Raw genomic sequence first — 17,474 nt, forward strand, 5'->3', positions numbered from 1 at the left:
AGCACTATGGCTTACTCTTACATAGGGATGTAACCAACTTAATTTGATTCACTGAAATGAAATGAAATGAATGGATTAATATTGCTAAAGCCATTGAAATGGTAGTAGTGAAAACCAATTAGACTGAACCTGCAATGTAATAAATATGTTTTGACTAATAAACATTTGCCACCTTTATGTCAACCATTTTGTAACCTGATCATTTTCTCAGGACTTACTCAAACATTCATTACCACTGATGGTTCCACCTATAATCTTTGAAAACTACAGCCAGAGGGTCTCCCAAGGGGCATGTGGAAATAGCACTGAATGAGTAGGATAGAAAACGATGGCTTACCTTGCCGCAGGGAGTTATGTCAATTGAATTTGACTCACTGAAATTAAATTAGTGGCTTGATCGGGATGAAATCAATGAAGATACAGTTACATTAAGTGATAGGTGATGGTGAAATGATGACGAGGACACAACACCATCCAGCCTCTGAGAGGATAAAATTTGCCAGGAATCAAACCCAGGCTACCTGCATGACTGTCAACCATGATGAACAATGAGCTACAGAGGTGGACAGTGATCAGAACGTAGAGGCATGTGCTTGTGAATTGTTACTGCAGAATAATTTTAACAGTCCACATATCCCCTCTAGGAAACTTTCAGATATTTATGTGAAACCTAGGTGCATTACTGAGCTACCTGTCAGACAAGAATAAAAGTTAGCAGTTTGTGGAGATTTCTATGTAGAGTTCTTAAAAGATACAGAAACGAAAAATGAACTGGAAACATTATTTGGTTGTTTCAGTAGTTAATTTTCCAACTCATATGTAGCAAGATAGTAGGACCCTGATTCAAGACATATCTATAGGCAGTGCTCAGGCTGAAACAATTGCTGGGTACCCTGTGTTAGTGGACTATCTGAACATGTTACACAATTAGTGAAAACAGACAATATACCAACTTACAGCCTGGAGCAAGGTTCATGTAAAGCAATGAGGCTTATTAATGAGAACAGGATACACTGTTTTAAGAGTAAGTTAAATGAGATGGTATAGGATGAGGTATATATATAAAAAGAGATGCTAATGCTAGATTGAATTTATTCCATAATGAATATGTGACAGTATTTGCAAGTAACTTTCTTAAAAAGTTATCCAGAAAGTCCACTAAAAAATCAAGTTATCAATGAATAATTAAATGAATTGGAACCTCTTGTAAGAGGAAGATGGAAATTTATATAAAAACCAGAATAAGTCAAGATACAACATTAATTGTGTACCACAAAAAATAGGTTTTTATTGTAAGAAAAGTCATTAAAATGTTCATTAGTAAGCACAGCCTGACAGTAAATAATGCAAATAGTAAGATTAAAAGTATATGGTACAATTTTGTAGGAAAGTTCTCGTAGAATGTAAATACTTTGGAGTAAATGACACCACTCACCAAAAAGCAGAAACATTGAGATGTTGACAGATGTGGGAAACAGGGAGAGTGGTTGGGGGTGGATGGCTTGTGGCTCAGAGGGAGCAGCTGGTTTGCCACCTATGAACGCGGGAGGGAAGTCTGTCTGATGCACAGGCTACGCAAGTGATGCACAGTTATTGGAGCCAGTGAGGAGCAGTGCACGCTGAATGTGAGATGGGAACATGAATTGGGAGGGCGAGACAGGAATTGGGAGGAGGTGACAGGACAGAGTAACATGAAGATTTTGGGTGGAGGGTGCAGAGACAGTGGGTTACCACTGACTGAAGTGAAGATGATTACAAGCTCAAAGGATAAGTCGCATCTGAGTAGTTCAGAGAAGGTGGTGGTGGATGGAGGGATCCAGAAGTCGCGGAATCCATGCTCTCATGCTATTTCCTTAACTTTTGGCAGCACCAGTCCCTTCCAGGGCAGCAACACTGCATCAGTCAGTGGCACCCCAATCAAAACCACGTAAGGTGGTACAGTGGCTAGCACACTGGACTCACATTTGAGGGGACAACAATTTGAATCCACACCTGGCCATCCAGACTTGGGTTTTCTGTGCTTTCCCTAAATCACTGCATTTGGATGGTTCCTTTCAAAGGACATGGCCAATTTCCTCCCCCATCCTTGATACAATCTGAGCTTGTGCTCCATCTCTAATGACCTCACTGCCGATGTGATGTTAAACCATAACCTTCCTCCTTCCTTTTTTTGCCACTGGCACCAGTGCCATCGGCACCAGGCCCACAGGTACCAGTATGCCACCAGCACCAGCCTCATCAGCTCTGCCAACCTCCTTTGCTCTGTCCCAGCTTCCTATCATTCTACTGACCTTCGCTCTCTGGGTCACCTCTCTCTAGCCGTTGGCTCAGGGTCATTTGGTGTTGTGTAAGGCTGCAGCTGTTTCTCATCTGGACATCCTACTCAGGCCATTAACAGGACTTTCTTGGTCCTCCAGTTGTACACTCCTACAAATTTTTATGTAAAACTTGACGACACAGTATTATGCCACTATTAGGTGCCAGTTTGACATCACTAGACAACGACAGGTTCGCTACTACCAGTACTAATCTGCGCCAGACCTGTTTGTTATGGGTACATCAGAGCTGCCTGTCTTTGGCTGTCACTCCCTGTGTTCAACCTTAAGCCATTAAGAGCATCCATCCCAGGTCTGCTGACCTACCCTGGGGCACCTCCTCCCTTCCAATGCCAATTCACCTACAAGATGGCTCCACCATCTCTTTCTCACATATGGAGATATGCTGTACCACATGCTACCACCTGTGACACAGCAACCAACCATACAATCATGTAATATAAACTGCTGATGCTCTGGCCCACTAACGACACTTCCTTTGGAGATCAAATGAAAACAATTCACAACAACAGCCATATGTCAGGTTGTTTTCGACTGAACCTCACGCAGGTGCCACTGTATCATGTGATGCCAGCCTTGCCGCCAGAGGCATAAGCATCGCAGCATCATGGCACTGCAAGTCAACATGCTCCAGGAGCACTAAGCTGGTATCCCTCCTCTGGGTGGATATTTAGGTTGCTCCCAACTGCTCGGCAGCAAGTGCACACTCCAGACTAATGCCGGCAGCGAATAGCAGCCCATCAATTGGAGTTCCTACTCAAGTCATGTGCTCATTCTTAATTTATGGCAGATAAACTCAGCAGTCCATCAGTTGGAGTCTACTCCTGAGCTACTGTCTTGCTGGACCTGGACTGTTGTCCTCAAGCTCCCACCTCACTGGAGTTCATCTTCACTGTACTGGAGTTCATCTTCACTGTCCTCGAGCTCACTACCGTGTTGGACTCTATCTTCAATCCGTCCTCAAGTGGTCTGCTACTTCCCGCCAACCACAGCTTTATGGACTTTTTTTTGTCAAACATTCCAGTGCAACATATGTATTTTACTTTCGGCTTTAACCAAGTAGTGTGTAGTGATGTGTATAGAAAATGTGTTGTTGTATGCTTCGTATCAGACTTAGTAAAAGTACAGTTGTTCATTTCCACCTGGGCACATCAACTGTAGAGTGTTGTTTCCCTCATTCATGAATGCTGCTCCTGCTTTCACAGTTTGGTCATTTATTTATGTAGCTTTTTGAACATATCATCATTAAACAGATGACTTTTGAAAATTTCAAATATAAATGTACAGTAATCTTATAGTACTTAATAGGAAGTTGCTTGGCTTTTTTAATACACTGAACATAACATCACTAATAATAGTAAATCTACTCATAACAAACAGGTTTATACAACTAACTGATATCATACATTTAAAACACTAATTTAACAATAATAATAAGTTGCTTAACTTTTTTTAATATATTGAAATAACATCGCTAATAATAGTAAATCTACTGATAACAAAAAGGTTTATAAAACTAAGTGATATCACACATTTAAAAAACTAATTTTGTACTGAGATAAAAGAATTTACATGTACTGTAAGAATGAATGGGCAGTCGTGCTGCTTAAAATTTGCATAGTAAATACTATCTTTTTCTTGCCAGAGAGAATTTTAATTTTATTCTGAATAATTTTGCATCATATGTTATTATAATAACTAAGAGCTTGTTAAACCATATTGGATAATTAATTTGTAAACCAGAATCTGTTATTTTGAGTTTAGTTCTATGTCTGCAGTAACTGCCCTTTCTTCTTGTGTTAAAGTTAGGGATAAACTGATCTGCCTGCTCACCTTTGATTTTGTATAAAAAATGTTATCAGTTTACATAAATGCAAATAATATATTGTGGAAGTGATACTGATGAATGACTTAAATGCACATATGGGAAATGAAAGACAAGAAAAGGAAGAGAGCATTGGTCCATAGAGATATGGGGAAAGAAAAATGAGGAAGGAGAAAAATTGGCCTTTTTTGTGGTAGAAAGTGTGGGCAACATTTGCTTCGGGGGGAAAAATGCCCCAAAGATAACAAGGTATGCTTGAGGAGAGAGAAAGATGAAGACAGTCATTGACTACTTTCTGATGGAAAGGCGAAATCATAGACAGTTAATGGATGTAACTGTCTTCCGTGGAGAAGATTTTGATGGGAACTATCAAGAAATAGTAGCAAAAATGAGGATGGGTAAAATGGAAGGATTAAAGGCATAAAAAATAAAAGTGTGGAAACTAAAAGACAAGAAGGTACAAGAAAATTCAAGGAGTTATTTAAGCTTAAAATCTCAAGCACTTTATGTAGAAGAGGAATGAGGTAAGTTCAAAGAGGCATTTGTAAGCTCAGAAGAGAACGCCTGAAAGAACAAAAGATACCGAGCAAGGCGGCGCAGTGCCTAGCACACTGGACTCGCATTCGGGAGGACGACGGTTCAATCCTGCGTTTGGCCATCCTGATTTAGGTTTTCCTTGATTTCCCTCAATCGCTTCAGGGAAATGCCAGGATCGTTCCTTTGAAAGGGCACGGCCTACTTCTTTCCCTAATCAGATCAGACCGATGACCTCGCTGTATGGTCTCCTTCCCCAAACAACCCAACCCAACAAAAGATTAGGTGACACTATGGTGGAATTAAGCAGCTGAAGGAAAAAGTAAAAGAAAAAAAGAAATCATGGCAAGAATGGAACACGGACAAAAAGGAAGAAAATAAAAGGAAATACCAGAAAGCAAAAGGAAATGCAAGAAAGTTGTAGCAGAAGGAAAGAGGAAAACTTGGGAGGAATTCACATGAAAGTTGGAAAAAGGATATTAATGGTGGCAAAAGGAAGCTGTATGGAAGTACAAAGAGGAAGAGGAAGGAAAGTGGAGAGCTAATAATGTGATCAGCAGAGATAAGGAAAAGATGGAATGAATACTTTGATAAACTATTAAATGTGAAAAATAGCAATGAAAAAAAAAAAAAGTAGGTGGGGAGATCTGGATATGGAAACAGAGAAAGATAATACAATTTTAGAAGTTAGAGTAACAGTTAGAAGAATGGTAACAAAAAAATCAGCTGAGATAGGTGGTAAGTGTGAGTACAACAAAGGCAGCTGGACCTGTTGAGCTACAATGGTTGTATACCATATATTACTAAGATTATAAGGACTCGGAAAAGTGTGCCTGAAGAATGGGGAAATGTTATAATGATTCCAGTTTTCAAGACGGGAGACAGAAAATTATGAGATAACTATTGATGGATCACACTCATGTCACACGTATCAAAAATAAGGTAGAGGATATTGGGAAGAAGATTGAGGGAAAAAGTGGAAGATCAGTTAGATGAATATAGCTTTTGATTGTAGGTGGTAGGTCATCAATGGACTCAGTCTTTAGTGTGAGACAGTTGATGAAAAGGCATTGGGAGTAAGGGAAAGACCTGGTGATGACATTTCTTTACTTAGTGAAGGCATATTACAGTGTTTCTAAAGAAAAGGCAAGGGAACCTTCGGAGAGAAAGGGAGTTGGATAGTGAACTGCTGGATTCTTCAAGCAGTGTATGACAGAAGGTTCAACTGTCCAAGCTCAAGTTGGAAGAAATGATTTATAGAAGATTTGTTTCAGGGTTAAAACATGGAAGTGTGGTGTCACAGTTGTTATTTATAATGATAATGGATGAAACCATAAAACAGACAAAAAAGAATCTCATAGAGGAAGGAAGACAAAGTTATTGTTATTTGCCGATAATATTGAGCTGTGGCAACCAATAAGGATGCACGGCAACAACTAGACATTTTAAATGGAAAAAAAAAAAAAATCAAGAATATGGCTTGAAATGCAATTCGAGAATATGGCTTGAAATGCAGTGTGAGGAAAGCAAGACTACAGTGGCAATCAAAGTATACAGAAAAGGGAAATAACAAATTAATATTTAAGGATAGGTTATTGAAATTGTGCAAAGTTTTAAATATATGGGAAGAGTGATAATACATGATGTGAGGATGGAGACAGAAATTAGCAAAAGGGTACAATAGAACTGTGCATTTTACCAGTTCGTGTGTGGAGGGGGGGGGGGGGGGGGGGCAAATATTAGAACGGAAACTGGAGTAAAGAGATTGAATGCAGAACTGAGAAGAGTTGGTTAAAATGGTTTTTACATGTACAGAGAATGGAAGAACACCAAACAATTTTTGTAACCCTATACAGTGAGCACACACAATTAAACAGCACATCCCTCCATGAACGATCTAAAGAGGCCACCTCATGTCGGCACAAATGGTGCAGCAAGTGCAGTGCCATGTGCAAAACAGCCATATAAAAGCCAGTGCACCAGGCCATCATCCACTTTAATGTTTATGTGACTATTGAATACTTCACTGTTAGATTGGACACTGATAACCTCGGCATTGGGCATCCGCGCGCACGCACCCACCCACCCACCCACCCACACACACACACACACACACACACACACACACACACACACACACACGCTGCTAGACTGTGCTTTAGTGTATTCCCTGTGTTTGTGCTGACTATGTCATTCAGTGTCTTAAGTATTTTCTTTCGTGTGGAAGCAAATTAAAAGTTGATTGGCGGGATTTCTGACATTGTGTTTGTGCAATAGTACAATATTTTTGATGATGAGTGCAGTATTCTATTCCACATGCTTCATTTTGTGGTTTAGTATGGCCATTATATCATTGGTAGAAATTATTCACCTTGATGATCACCAGTGAGCTCTCACCAACCAGCAGCTAGCTCTCTGCATGGCATTAAACAAATTGGCAAATAAATGTAACTCCATCCTATGTCCGGAGTGTGGGACTTCGGCTGGTCAATTTCCATTAATAAAATACCAACAGCTGTTATTTTTTTGTTTTATTTGTTAGGCAACCAGTTTCAGCGTTACATTGTGCCATCTTCAGTCCTGCATATATCAAGTAACCCTTGTGTTAGAAACCAATGCAGCACTGACAACTTGTATTGTGAAGATTTTTTTCCCACATGCATGTTGTCAGCAACTTCATGAATGTGCCAGTCTCTCTTTGGATGAAATGTGTCACTTGATCTTTACTTATCCCTGTAAATGTACTCATGTTCTAGCTGCTCACTTTGAGTTCTACCATTGTCAAAAACAGCTGCAACAGTTGTATAGAGTGGAACCTCAAGGGCTTAGCCATCATTACAAGTTTGTTAGTGAAGCTTACCAGGACTCACATGCTGACTCAGTGGTTAGTGATGCTATAATACACTTGGCATCTGATAGAGAATTTTGAGAAAGCACTTTACAGTGTGAAAATCCCTCTCTCACAAAGGTTTTAAACATGGGCCAGTCTTTGGAGGTATTTAGAGAAGCAGGAACTCATGTAGAAGCTTGGTGTGAAGTAGTTGCCATTGCTTCTCCTCCTCAGCTGCAACTGGTTACCTTACAGGGGGAAGATGATGTCATGGCTGTACAGTTGTAGTCTTCACGATGCTTGGTGCTGTGCTGTGCTAAACAGCAGCACAATAGCGGCTACTAGCTCCTCTCCCATTATGCTAGTATTGTTTTGTTCAACATGAGCGGGCATGTGTGCAACTCTCAACCACCTGCATCAAATACAGTATGAACATGAGTGTGAAATGTATTTCCCAAGTGATGGTAGTCCAAAACAAAATTTATACTTAAGTATGTGTTTTGTACAAGATTTATAAAAGCAAGTAAACAAAACTGCAGCACTGACTTTGTTAAATTCTCAAAGCTATGTGGATGCTGGATCTCTGGCATGTCTCTCGTCACTTGGTGAGTTACAGGAAACAACAAAACCCATATTGGGATAGTTTTCTACTCACGTAGTGCATAAAACAGTTGTTCGCCCTTTGATCTTTCCAGTCGTGGATGATGCCAAAACTGAAAACGTATTTGGGTTAGATGCCTTCAAAATTTTTGGATTTTCTATTTCTGATGAACTGCATCTGGTATTGGATAACATTCCATACCAACAACTGGACATGCTGTGCTCAGAATTTTCCCACTGTTTTCAGAAGGTTTAGGTTGTGATACTGATTTCAAGGCTCATATCATAATGAAACTGATGGCGTGCATGATTTTTTTCACGCCTGCCCAATCCCAATAATTTTATGGGAACAAGTTAAATCAGAAGTCAATCGAGTCACATCCTTGCGTACTGTCATGCCTGTCTCTTCCAGTGAATGATCTAGCCCACTAAAAGTTGTTGCAAAACCTAAAAGCAACCTTTGGCTCTGTGGTTAGTTTACAAAGTCTGTAAATTCACAGTCTGTTATTGATACCTATCCCTTGCCCCATGGGGATTAACACTCAGAGCTTTCCAGGGACCAATATTTTTCCAAAATAGTCTTTCAGGAGCCTATTTGCAATTGCTTCTGGATAATGATTCCAAATGTATCCTCATAGTGAATACCCCCTTTGGCTTACACCAATAGCAGAGCCTGCTGCCATTCAGCATAGCTAGTGCCTATTATTTTATACCAATTTTTGGAGCAACTCACAGTCCCGGTGCGAGGGTGCAAGCAGAACCTTCATGCCTTGCTCATGGTGCTGTGGGTCACCAGGTTAAAATCTAACTTGGACAAATCATAATTTTTTCGGCCATCTATCATTTGTCTTGATTTTGAAGTCTCAATTGCTGGTGTCAAGCCTTTACAACAGCATGTCAAAGCCATTGCGACTTGGACAATCCTACCAATGTCAAAGGTTGCATACTACCAAAAATTTCTTCCTGATGCGACAACAGTGGCTCAGCCCCCTCATGCTCTCTTACATAAAGGTGTTCCTTTTCACTGGTTTCTGCCTGCGAACGTACTTTTACCTCTCTGAAGTCAAAATTACACTTGGCACCTTGCTTAGTTACCTTACAACCAGGCCAATAACTTGTTTTGGCCACAGATGCCTCCCAGTATGGCCTTGGGGTCATTCTGACACACAAACATGCGGATGGTTCCAAATGACCTATTGCTTCCAGAACCCTGAATCAAGGGCAGCAGTACTACTCATAGATAGAAAAAGAAGCCCTTGCTATTGTGTATGCTCTAAAACAGTTTCATGTGTTCCTATATGGTTCTAAATTTGATTACTGATCATAAACCTCTAGTTTCTCTTTTCCGTCCTTCAGGATCTCTTCCAGACAAAACAGGCCCATCACATTCAACACTGGCTCTGTTATTGTTGCACTGTAACTACAAGATTCACTTTTGCCCCACAGCACAACACACTAATGTGGATGCTCTTTCTCAGTTGCTGACTGCCCGCGATCCAGCATTTAATTAGGATGAACTGTTGTGTTTCCATTACCAGTTCTCAGATTTCTGTGGCTGTCACAGCTGAACATGCCTTCCATCAGGTTGTTCACTTTGTCCACCACAGCTGTATGGATAAACCACAGGCTGAGTATCAGATCCCTTGCATAATTACCATGCTCTCTGCCACTGCCCCTCAGTTCTTGGTGGTGTCTACTGAAGAGTTAGCCCTCAGGGTTGTAATTCCATCCGCATTGTGGTGGGACATCATGCACCTTCTCCCTCTGGACCATTGGGGTGTTTCTCATAGAAAACTGCTGGCCTGTCGACATGTGTTTTGGCCAGGTATGGAAAATGAGATCAAACGTATTGTGTCAGCCTGCCCGCAGTGTGCCATGCATCAAGCAACAACACTCCCCCCACCTGGGCGGAACAGGGAGCATATTCCTGCCGTTCCCTTCCTTAACTCCTTTTGGCTTGTTGTAGTTGTTGCTTTCTCAAAATTTCCCATGTGGTTCATTGTCCATCTATATCTCTGGTTGCTACGGTCGTGGCCCTCACAAATTTTTTTTCCTTCAAAGGATTACTTTATATGGCTGTGACAGACACCAGCCTTTAGTTTGTGTCTCAAGATTTTGAACATTTTTGAACAAGCGACAAAGAGTGGAAATTAGCATGTTGTGGCCCCTCCATTTCACCCTCAGCACAATGGTAAGGTGGAACGGTTGGTCAGTACTTCAAAACTCAGATGAAAAATACATCATACAATCTTCTCCAAAGGAAGTCGTCAATAGATTCTTAACCTGAAATTGGTTCATTCCAGTTGGTGATCATAGCCCAGTGGAGCTGCTTCACAGCCACCAGCCCCATACACATTTGTCCGGCACCCTAAGTGGATACCAGCATCATCTATCACTTCTGAGGCCGCCACCTATGTGTCATGCAACTCCAGTGGTTTGGTGTCAAGACACTACAACCAGCTCTGCCCCTGCATGACCAACCACACACTGAAGACCCCGCTACCGCATCCACTGCATGGATCGGCCGTGTGGTCCACACACCTTTCAGCTCTTGCACTGACTTTGTTCTGGATGCCACCACCCCAGGCGGTGTAGTTAGTGTCAAGACACCTCCATCTCCATGGCTTCTGTCACTGCCAAAGCTATTATCTTCTCTGCTACCTCTGTCACCAAGTGCCTGCCTGAATGTGGACATGTATACAGTGCTTCCATTGCTGCTGTTCCCGTATGGTCTCTTGCAGGGGAGTGGGCACTGCACATGTCCACACCGGTGCCATTTGATACAGTATTCTCCTGAGGTGGCATGACACACGCTCCAGCAATCGCCCACTTCCAGTGAAAGCATGGACATCTCCACAGTGAACAGTTTACCTCAAGGGGAAAGGAATGTTGTAACCCTATACAGTGAACACACATAATTAAAAACCACACGCCTCTATGGCCAGCCTAAAGAGGCCACCTCACACTATCACAGACAGTGCAGTAAGTGCTATACCACATGCTAAACAGCCATATATAAGCCTGCACACCAGGCCCTCAGCCACTCTGATGTTTATGTCACTATTGAATACTTCACTGTTAGACTGTGCCTTAACAGGGTGTATACGTGGACAAGGAAAAAAAATTCCCGGATGTTTCCCGGATTTCTGGGTTAAAAATACACTTTCTCCCAGGTGAAAATGCACTTTTTCAGTGTTAAGTGACAGCACACTCTTCCTCAGCACTGTACAACTCATCAATTCTTTGAATGTTTATGGTTTTATATACCGACGTAGAATTTCCCGACACTTTAGAAAATGAAATTCGGGGGTGGGGGGCATTCGTTTTGAAAGACGTTTGATGTGCAGCAAGATGTGTGCTGCATATTTTCCAATTACAAAGGTATAAATTACAATTCCACCAAACAACGCATGTCACTTTCCGAAGCATTGAAATCGAGTTTATGATGGGCTTTTGTAAGCCAGTCATAGCTCATGTCACGTGATCTCGCTAGCTGATGACAGCATAGGACAAGTGATATAGTCAGCCAATAACAAGATCACTCTTAAATAGCTTGAACACACAAATAAGAAAAGTTAATGGTTCTGATTAATAATTATAATATTGGTCTCGAAGATTTATAAACTGGAAGAAAAGTTAAGCTTCCACATATAATTTTGATCTTTCTTGCGCATGTTAAACTTTAAGATAAATCACATATATGTGCCAGTAAAAATTTTAGTAACGACGTAAATGTCTGATCTTCTGGGCTCGAAATTCTTCTACATCGTCGTCCTCAAAGAGTTTATTTTTAAATCAGAGTCAAACGCTTTGTGATTTAAGAAATTCGTCGTACATTCTCGCACATAGTTCATCCTGTGCAAAAGGAAATTTGCTTTGAATGTAACACTTTTCAAACCACCATTCGCAATATTTTCCCGCGACCTGTTAGAAGTAGGTTCATTTCAGCAGTTGCAAGAGAGCACCAGATAAGAGGTGTCACCACACTTGCGCAGCTACGATGACGCAGGAAGCCCATATATGCGTTGGTATGTGTAAAACGTTAAAAGATCTTACATTAGGTCATAAAAGAAACAAGACATTAGATGATACTTCAAAAGGATCGTAATTTTGGGAACCATGCTAAAATGCATAAATCGGCTTAAAATGCACACTCGCATGTAAATTTTCTTGGAGTACCAGTACTGTGTTATCTCATGTTTGGTTCTTTATTATGGCATAATGCCATATGTGCACTTGAAATGCAGTGAACAGTTGAAACTAGCCAATTGTATGAAATTAAATACTTTGTTTCAAATAAATTGACTGCCTCAGCAGAAAAGATAAATGAAAGTCAAATCTCTTTAGCAAACTGGCAAAACTAACTTCATTGTTTCGCAAGGCGATTAATGCTTGACTTGACTGTCAGAAAGGTGGAAATAATATCTGGAACTAATAACATATTTTGGCCTTCTGTAATTATGCGAACGTATTTTAATTCATTTGATAGCTCCCGGCCACAAAAATCCATTTTGTTATCATTTAACGTGAGAGCAACAAACAAAGAGGTAACAACATGATCACTGGGCGTAAACATAGGTCACATGGAGACGACCCACCTCCCCACCACATCTCAGACTGCTCTGTGCATCAGCCCCAGATTTACCATTATTTCCGAACCGGGTCAATATTAAACTAGTGGCGCCCAGCCACACTTCTGTAACCAGAACCGGGAGAAGGTACTCAAATGCGACTTAACTGCGCATGCGCAAGAGCAAGCCCAACTGCTCAAACGAATTTAATTTAAACAGTTGTCATGTCATGTCATATCATGTCATGTCATGTCAGGTTTGTTGTTATGAAGCATTGCTGTCTTCCTAAAGCCTTTGACACAATTTGCTGTTGGCAGACAGTTGTCTGAGCACTGTTTTGTTGTTGTATATGGCGCATTTCCTTTGCAACTTAAGCTTTTTTCCTCTCGTTCGTGTTTTTTTGCTGCAGTATTATTCTGCAGTATCGGGATACAGTAACATCCTTAGTATTAGTTCTTACCAGTCAAAATCCCAAAAATTTAACTGAAAACTAAAACAAAGAAAAATTCCCAGAATTCTAAACAATTCCCGGGTTTTTCCCGGTTTTCTCTCGGATGAAAAAAATTCCTGGGTCTTTCCCAGTTGTCCCAGGTCATATACACCCTGCGTAATGTACTCCCTGATTTCTTGTGTTTGTACTGACTACCATGTCAATCAGTATCTAAATATTTTCCTTTATGTGGAAGTGAATAAAAAGTTGGTTGGTGGGAATTCCGTACTTTTGCAGCGTTACAATACAGATCCTGGAGGCTACGTTTGAGGGAAATACGAAGATCTACAGCAACACAAATTGACTGATTCAATACCAGTTTAAGAAGAAAGAATATGGAAGAAAAAGTTGTAGAAGGAGACTGGTGAGAAGACTAGGGAAAATGGATAAGTATCATAAATGTCCCAACTTGGCCTGACACTGGTTAAAGGGAAGATGACAACAAGGATCCCTGATGAAGAAAATATCATGTTTAATCTGTCACACCACCAAAGAAATTGATTCCAGCTCATTACAGTCTCTCCAAGCAACAGACGGGGTGTTATCTGCACAGCTTCCCATGTGTGAATTTGAGAATTGAGTGGTATCATTAATGTACAGTGTTACTGCTGTAGTCTTCAGTCCAAATACTGGTTTAATACAGCTCTACTCTAGTCAGTGCTGTGCAAACCTCTTCATAATTGCATAACTACTGAAGCGAACATGCATTTTAATCTGCGTCCTGCAGACAATCATTAATGTAAGCTAGAAAGAGAAAATGGCCAAGAATTGTGCCTTGGAGAACACCCTGTATTATTGTTTGTGATTTATTACATAGATGAACAGTAGCTGTATGGATGAATTTTTGACATTATATATGCCTTCAGCTTCTTAAACAGTAGTTCATGGTTAAATGAGTCAAATGCTTTTGACAAGTTTGTTTGTGTGGCCATCCTCTGCAGCAAGCATATAAATACTTGTTTTATAAATAAAATTGCCTTTTCCTGCTGCTATTTAATTTATTTAGTCTAAAAGTATGCACATTGTCTTCATACCTTGGTATGGGAGGCTGTATACTGGGTAGAGAAACTCAGTAATTGCCATAGTTTACTGCAGTCTTTTCTGAAGCCATATTGTGTTTTTCAATAATCTGTTTCATGTAAAGGCATTTAAATAATCATTCTTCCCACATTCCATACACGAATGGAACAGGAAGAAACCCCAGTATACGATTGAATTGGAAGTACCCTCAGCCACATGCTTCACAGTAGTTTCCAGAGTCTGGTTGTAAATGTAAACCAACATTCATACTAAAACAGATGCCATAATGAGGGACACCCTTCATAATGTTATGGCGAATGTGTGTACTCATGTTGAAGATGTGATAGCCACCTAAATGACGTCATCAAAAAAACACACATATATTGTAGTGTCTCACCACTCCAGCTACAAAAAGACAAGTCTCAGAAAATGATGACTACATGAATTGTATGGCTCAAAGTTCGGCAGTGCAAGCCTAGAGGTTGCAGCAAACACATCATGTGGAGTTGGTCATTAGCTTTCTGCCGGAAGTTGTACCAGGCATGTATGGTGCTTATGCTCTTCTGGTGTCAGATATCCAGTATGGTAGTTGTATGGCTGATAGACATGTATGGCGTTTGTGCTTCTGGTGTCAGACATCCAGTATTGTAGTTGCATGGCTGATATATGACATATACCAAACTGACACAGTATGTTGTAAATTCCTGGTGCGCGATAGTCTAATTTGTCTATTGCACTTACGAGTAAATTACTTGTCTTTGTTCAGTGAGCATGCTACAAACTTGACTTGAGTGTGCTGATTTTTGAAGAGGTCACTCCTACCTAAAGTAGATATGCCACTGCCTTAGGCCTTTGCTGCTCTTCTTCTTCTTTTCCTATGGTGATTTCATACTGCAGTGTTCCCTCAACCTGGGAAGCAGAGTAGGCATTCTTTTTAAAGATGTCCCATAAACATTTTAATTCAGAAGCAAGGCTCTCATTGTGTGATAACCTGTGCATTCATCTGCACTGTGCGAGGTCATCTCTGTACCTGGAAGTATGGGTCAGCTTGTGTAGAATTCCATTATACACTGCGACCAAGTGTACCATTGATGACATCTAAGAAGGGGATCCCGCAATGGGACATACATTTGCCTTTACGAGTCACAACTCAATTCTGACTGGACAGACAGACTGTTGTGGCCAATGCATGACCTAATATTTCAATTTCAGTATGGTTCACTGAAACCAGTAGAGGTTAGCCCAACAACATTACTTTTATGCCTAAGTCATAACACAAAATTGATCCTGAAGCCTGTTTACTAGTATAGCTAATAGAAAATTAAAACAAGACATTACCAATACAGAAATAATTAAAAGGAAGGGTGATATTAACTAGTAGTGCAAGCAGCAAGCAGAGCATTCACAGAAATTACCAAGTGTGGGATAAGTGCATGAAGCAGTGCATTAATTCAGAAAGAGCTAGCACAAAGTTTGAGAGCACTAAATCTCACTAACATTCGCAGAGAAATCTAACATTCACTGTCAGAAAGGTTATTCTGATTAATGCTGAACAAATTCATCTCACAACTGAAAACATACCAGCAGTAAAAATCACTTAAGTTCACAGCTGCTTGTGAGCAGTCAAATAATAATAAAGTTCATGTGGCCACAAAGTAATCAACCACTGAAAGCCACTTGAAAATCCTTTAAGTCCTGACTGAAATCAAAGTCCCAGAATACTTCCAGACCACCAAAATATTCTAAGCCCTAATAATATTCTCTGAAAGCCTTTTGCCTAATTAGTTCTAGATGCGATTCCTCAGACTTTTGGACTCAATGCTTTATCCAAGCTTGGTGTCTTCTTTCTAATGCGTGGTCACGTTCTACATTCCACCACTCGTGTTTCTTCCTGGGATTTATTGGAGCCATCTCTTCTGCTATGGATTTTAATTTAGTGATTAATTCTTCCAGAATATTAAAGTTGATAGATCCTTCACCTGATTTCCTAGTGTATTCCAAATTTTTTGGATAATTGGGTCTAATTTTCTTCTAGTTTTTTTCTGAGAATTTTTCTTTACCATTGCGACTTCACGATGGTGGAATTTATCCACACATGGTCCAGTTGCAATTCACCCTTTTGGAAATCAGGGTGTTTCCAGGTTTTTAATTTGTAAGATTTCCTTTTAAAACATGTTGATTTTGAGACCAGGTTATAGATTCTGCAAGTTTCAATTAACCTATGACCATTTTCGTTGGTCCATGTACATGCAGGCCATTTTCCAATGACATCTCTATATCTTCTTTCTTGCCCCAGTTGAGCATTGAAGTCGTCAAGGAGAATTTTTATGCTTGATGGAGGAATGTTGATTAAGACTTGATCCAGGAGATCCCAAAATTTCTGTGTTTCTTCTTTGTCCTTCAGAGTATTATTTTTCTGATTGGTGGGAGCATGTGCATTGATAATTGTGTATGTCTTAGTTGCAGATTCCAAAGTTAGAGTTGCAAGTCTGAATTCTATGATAGTGTCAATAATTTTGAGATCTATAAGAAATCCATTGCCAAATTGTGGACAGCTTTTCATGACTCTTTTTCCAGGGATTCCTTTATAAAGTCAGTATCCCTGTGATTTCATAGGATCTTGATCACTGTTTCTGATTTCTTGAAGAGCCATGATTACAATTTTGTGTTTCTTCATTATATCAGCGATGATTTTTAATTTTCCAGCTTGGCACAAAGAGTTAACATTATGTGTTGAGAATAATGAGATTGGTTTAGGTTTAATCCTTTGATATTTTTCGGTTTGTGAGTTCCTAGATGCTCTGATCCATCATTATCTTCTGAATGACAGCCCACCGAATCCAAATGCTGTCTTTCCTGCAATTTATGGTTGCAGTCAGTGGAATTATTCTTCAAAAGACTGTTCATGGTGGACTGTTTAAGGTGTCACCTTGGTGTGAGGATAAATTCTCAAATTACAATTCTGAATTTTACTCAGAAAGGTAGTGATGAAGGATGAAAGATGACAAAATGAAATTGTGAAGACAGAACAAGTAGAAGGGGTCTGATACTTCAAGAATGACATCTCTATATCTTCTTTCTTGCCCCAGTTGAGCATTGAAGTCGTCAAGGAGAATTTTTATGCTTGATGGAGGAATGTTGATTAAGACTTGATCCAGGAGATCCCAAAATTTCTGTGTTTCTTCTTTGTCCTTCAGAGTATTATTTTTCTGATTGGTGGGAGCATGTGCATTGATAATTGTGTATGTCTTAGTTGCAGATTCCAAAG

The 17,474-nt window shown here is 40.1% G+C and overlaps 1 protein-coding gene across 2 annotated transcripts in view; it reads left to right on the forward strand.

Moving 5' to 3' along the window:
• The window catches only part of LOC126268633 (ubiquinone biosynthesis protein COQ4 homolog, mitochondrial), a 120,552-nt gene that overhangs the window by 67,684 nt on the left and 35,394 nt on the right, over positions 1–17,474 (forward strand). The gene's annotated exons all lie outside the window — the stretch shown is intronic.

The sequence above is a fragment of the Schistocerca gregaria genome, chromosome 1 (assembly GCF_023897955.1).
Source record: "Schistocerca gregaria isolate iqSchGreg1 chromosome 1, iqSchGreg1.2, whole genome shotgun sequence".
NCBI classification, from domain to species: Eukaryota; Metazoa; Arthropoda; class Insecta; order Orthoptera; family Acrididae; genus Schistocerca; species Schistocerca gregaria.